The sequence below is a fragment of the Mercenaria mercenaria genome, chromosome 1, assembly GCF_021730395.1.
Source record: "Mercenaria mercenaria strain notata chromosome 1, MADL_Memer_1, whole genome shotgun sequence".
In the NCBI taxonomy this organism is placed as follows: Eukaryota; Metazoa; Mollusca; class Bivalvia; order Venerida; family Veneridae; genus Mercenaria; species Mercenaria mercenaria.
The window spans coordinates 74,042,458-74,048,457 of NC_069361.1; positions in this window are offsets into that span (position 1 = coordinate 74,042,458).

Here is a 6,000-nt window from a genome sequence, read left to right on the forward strand (position 1 = left end):
ATAAAGACAATACAATGTTTCAACAGTGCATAAATCATTGATAACAGTGCATAAATCATTGAAACCTTAATACAATACATCTTGCATCATCAAGCAACTGGTACTACACAATACATCTGTCATCAGGCAACCAGTACTACACAATACATCTATCATAAAGCAACCAGTACTACACAATACATAGGTCTGATTTATCGTCAAGTAACCAGTACTCAGCATTTCCTGGATTTCTTCCTCCATAGGAGGACAGCTTTATCTATATTGAAGTCTTTCAAAGGTGGCCCTTCCTCTGAAATTCTCATCAATCTGTTCAGAGTTTCATTGTTCAGGTTGGTGCGCAGTCTGGACTTAATTCTGTTTTGGGTTGAAAACCCACGCTCACATGTAACACTGCTTACTGGAATCACACAACAAATTTTAAGGCATGTACATATAGTGGGTAACATGGACTCATGATCTTTTGTGACTTTTAAGCAAACCTCATGCAAGTTCAAGTCTTTATAACTTCCAATGACAAGTCTCTTATAGGTAACATACTCTGATCTCAATTTAACAGGGTCAACATCAAAATGCTTTGCCAATTTCAATATTTCCTCTTTCCCAAAAGTTGATAAACATGAGACATTTTTCTACTTTAATATTCTAGTGATACGTGATAATCGTCCTATTAAGTGTATGCTTCATTTACTTTATGACATAGTCCACTCGGCAGCGAAGCCATTTTATAAAAAAAACCGACATGTTTTTTAGCTATCGAGATGGGTAAGGATATCAATTCTTAATGTGTCTGAATAATGATTATATACTGCTTTGAATTTAAAAGACTGCATGGTTAATGAAAGTCTCGAAATTTTAATGAAGCATCGTTTGTACTTATCAGTGAATAAAAAGTTAAACGCTAGAGACTGTATCATTTAAAACAACATATTTCCACTTTAAAATATTAATATTATATTTAATTTATTACCTCCCTTTTATATATAGAGAGAGAGAGGGAGAGAAGGAACAAAAAGTCGTATTTGTTTGCTCTCTGCACTGTTAATGAAGACACAAATACACCTATAACCCCAAATATTTTGCAGGAAATCGGAAGCATACGAGGACATTTTGGCGGGAAACTGCACGTGCCTATCATGTCACTCTTTCCGTAAAGATCTTACATACGCTATTGATTATAGTTCCGTGTCAAAGGAAACGTTTTTGATCTAATCCAAGAAATTAAGTTGAATAAACTACATAGATGTGCTTCCATAGTTATTATACCGATCAAATTCGGTTCCGTTTCTGCTAATATATCATTTATTCTGTTGTGTTTTCAACTTACTTGATGAAAATATTCCATTACATATTTAAATAAAAATCACCGAAAGTATGAAAAATGGAAACTTGTAAGACAAAGTCCTGCCTCCTGATTTATCCGACGAAGGTTTTGTTTCATACGAATGTCGTACAACAAGAAGAACATTCCATATATGAAACAAACGCAATAAATGTTAAGGAGACATTGAAGCAAAGATGCTTTTTAAAGTCATTATTTAATCAAGTATGTGAAATAACTCGCTAAATTATTGTAAATCCAAAGAAAAATGCGAAACTGTTTCTCTGTTGCTATGAAACTATGTACTACAACCGTTCTATCTATTTTGACGCTACCCGTTTTACTCCCGTTTATAAACTGCTGTTACTGTTTCATTATCAAATATTTTTCTATTTTGTTTTTTGGTAATTTCTTGCCGAAAGTATAAATTTTTTAATTGCACCGGTTTAAATATTTAATTTAAAAACAACATTGATGTTTACGAACGCGCGGTATGAAATTTTACCGGTATTTTTTTCAAAAATTGGCCGTTTTTATATAATTTTTCTTTTCAGTATGTTAAAATGTCTGTCATTTCGTTACGACGGAATATGTTCATATAAAAGACTTAGAGTAGAAAATTTTCAGATTAAAAGATGGTTATATGCTATCACGGATCTCGACGCAACCATCGGATATATATAATAAAAAAAAGCGTCAGTTACGTTATGACAGCCAGATTTATCTAATTACGAAAGTTCTCGCTGCCATTCTGGCATTTAAGATATTGGAATCAATCTTTATTTTTCATATAATTACATGTGATATATTTAAAAAAAAAAAAAAAACGACAAAAAAACAACAACAAAAAACTAACAAACAGATAAATCTACTTACAGTCAGCGTGTCTGGTGTGATTTGTAGTTTTCCCCGGCTTCGAGTGACCACGTGCATATGCGTTATCCAATTTACATTCACGACACACAGAACAATGCCACACACCATTTTCATCAGCAACGTACCATTCAAAACTATCCTGATTTAAGTTTTTGATAAATTTCTTTTTGGGACTTTCAACAGTTTCTGAGTCTGATTCTAAAGCTCTTTTAACACCACTAGAGGACTTAAAAAATCCAAATCCATTTAATGTTTGTTGCGACATTTTTGTGTATAAAACACGTATTATCACTATTTCTAAATGAACACTATCATAATCCTGACATATATCAAATTTAAGAAGTGATGGAGCTTGGATTTTGACTTGCATTTTATACGATTATGATAGGAATCGAGTCAAATATCGAATCAAACTGACAAAAAATAAATGGAGTGTAATTAAAACAAATGCGGTCAACTTTGTTATTTTTTCTTTAATCATCGTTTACAACAATCACATCAATTGCAAACAACTTATCAAGTCCAATTTGATCGCCAACTACTATTAATTGGTATCGGACTATTAGCAGCCAATTTAGCGGCGTCAACCCGAAATCGAGTGATCATCTTGTGTTGTCATGGTCACGTTTCGCCGCGCGTGCCTCGGTGACATCCTGTATATTGCATAATTGTGTTTACAAACTCTACATCAACACAGACTGCGCACTTTAATGCCGATTATGTTTTTATCTCATCCAAAATTTCAGGGCGACTGTAACTTCGCTTTTCTGAGCGGGAAGGGCGAAATGAAATATTTTTAGGCGAAGTTATCGCTCAACTTCGCTCAAAACGCAGTCCCTGTATGTTTCCTATATACCTGCATTTGTTTCATCAAGTCAACACAAATGGTCTTTAATAACATACAATATGTTTATAAATCATAAAATTCAAAGTATAGAATTTTTTTTTTAAATCTAACTTTGACACTCATATTTCTAATATATTTCCGCGCGCCGCCATTAAGATTATACTAACCCAAAACGGCGGATAGAAAACACGAAATAATAAGGCAGGCATGAAAAATTAAGTGAAATAAGTAAGTTTACAACATCATTTATGCATGTCCTAACGTATACTTTATGCCTCTTAAAATACTTCCTCCGTAATCCTAGCCTATCCTCATAGGATAGTCTAGGAATACGGAACTTCCGTAATCCTAGAACCGGAGGCTAGGATTACGGTACCGTAATCGTAGCCACTGCCAACATTCAAACAGGGTATCATTGATTGGCCAGCCCCTCTCCCTGTCTTTCTCCCCCCCCCCCCCCCCCCCCCCGCGCGAAACAACCCTCAAAAAGCTTAATTTTGTTCTTCCGTTTACAGGACATGATTTATATGAACTGGATTGTAGTCTGCAGTTACGTTGTGGCAAGACGGTCACATTTCTAAAGGCTGGACAGTTAAAGGTTTGTCTGTGTACAATTGAAACTTTGGTACACATGTGAGCTGTCAACACTGAGTACAGAGGTGGGTCTGTACCGAGGCATGGAGAAGCTTTCCCCTGAAGGCCTTGATGTCGGATGTTCGTGACCTTGGTTTGCAAGTGGTTCCAGTCCAGTACACAGGTGGCAGTAACGTACCTAGGATACAGTATGGATCCATGAGCCAAATGCACTTAAATTTACTACAATTATAATGTTTTCTTAGGAAAAAAATGACAAAAAGCCATTTTGAAAAAAGTTTTGCTCCTGTGACAATGAGCCATGAGAAAGGTGATCAAGAACAGTTTGACATGTACATTGCTTCCAGGTCCACGGCATACGAAATGATAGTGATTTCTCCACCCAAATAAATCCCACACATTTTTAGCATCGAAGTCTCCCCCCTAAAACACATCAAGCTCACAGTGGGAGTTTAAAATAACGTTATAACCGTTCATAACAGACTAAACATAAACTAACAAGACCGAAAACTAGGTTCAATCCTACTTTAATTGTTACTTACAAATTCGCTATTTAACATTTTCGCTATCGGAAATAACCTTCGCCTGCCATGATTACCGTCGACAAGACGGTGGTTGTAAAGAACGTTTTCATTGGCGGAGACAGTTTACGTATATCAAATGTAGTGATAAAATCCAAAGAGTACCTGAATATAAACAAGCAGCGATGGCTCACGAGGATTTTTTTTCAAATTCAAATAAATAACAACTGGTAAGTAATTGAGTAGAATTGAACCTTATTTTTAGTCTTGTTAGTTTACATTTAGCCTATTCTGACTGCTTGCCCTGCTATTTTTAACTGACATGGTGTACTTGATTTGTTTTACGGGGGGAGACTTCGGTACGAAAAATGTGTGGGATTTATTTGGGTGGAGAAATCACTATCGTTTCGTATGCCATTGCTCGCTCGTGATGCCTAAACGGTTTGGAACTGGGTTTTGAATAAGGTTTTTCTGAAAGATTAATCTTTTGCCGAAAAAGCGGCCAACCATTGATAAGGAAATATTGTTTTGAAAAAAAAATACGGACCTGGAAGCAATGCTCATGTCAAACTGTTCTTAATCACCTTTCTCATGGCTCATTGTCACAGGAGCAAAATTTTTTTCAAAATTGATTTTTGTCATTTTTTTCCTAAGAAAACATTATAATTGTAGTAAATTTAAGGGTATGGCTCATGGACCCATACTGTATCCTAGGTACGTTACTGCCACCTGTGGTCCAGTATCGTCCTGGGAAAGAGGGGCTGCTTATACACAGCAACATTAGTGTATGGGAGAAATAGCCTCCTGGAACCCCTGGTTCTGTTGTCACTGCCTCTGACAATCTGTGCTGCCTCTGGGATATATAAGTTGTTGGAGATATTAAACTAAACTAAAGAGCATGGTCACTTGCAAGATTCTTTGGAGATCTTAAAGAGGTTCTCAGCCGAGTCCGTTAACCATTGCTGTGATGCGGAGTCCTGTCAATATAGTTGTTGCATGTGCATCTGGCCACACGACTCTGGATTTTGTCAAAAAAAGTTGACATCTTCAGCTTTGTAAGGGTCCCAGGAAGCTGTGCACAGCATATTTCTTTGTAGGTTGCACCATGATTTGTAGGTTGTGTCGCAGACCACTTTGTTGCAATCTCTCAGGTTGCGATGGAGAAATCAAAGTGTACATGATGCCTTGGCTGCTGTTGCTTGAGTGTGCTTCTCTAATTGAAAGTTATCGCTGAGGGTTACGTCTAGGTTCTTGGCCCGGTTGGTAACTTGGAGACATTGGCCATGGCGATAGTAGCTGGTCTCCCGACAGTGACGTTTGTTTGTTGTACAGCTTTCCCACTCGCATTTTAAGTTGGTGAAAACTGAGTTTTTCTTGCCCATTTGCATGGTCCGCTCTTTATGAGATAAATAACAGCTGTCTCCAAAACTGGGAGTGCGAAGTACCACTCCAGGGGTGAAAACCCCCCAATAAATTTTGGGTTTTTGGGAACACTGGTTGTAATCCTCAGCATTGTACATTTAGGGTAGAAGCTTATCTGCCACTTGGACTCCTGGCCCTCCAGAGCTGAGATCTTTATGGAGCTTGGTGGCCTCTTCATTGTTGTGGATGTGTATAAATACAGTAGCATATCATCAGCAAACAGGTTGGCTTGGGACGACTGACAAACAGAGGGAAGATCGTTGATGTATACCAGGAATAAGAGGGGTCCAAACACTGTTCCCTGGGGTAACTTCTGAAAAAACTGCAAGTTTCTTTGATGAACTCCCGTCTACAAGGACTTGCTTTGTTCTGTTGTTTAGGAAAGATGATATCCACTGAAGCGTGTTATTACCGATGCCGTA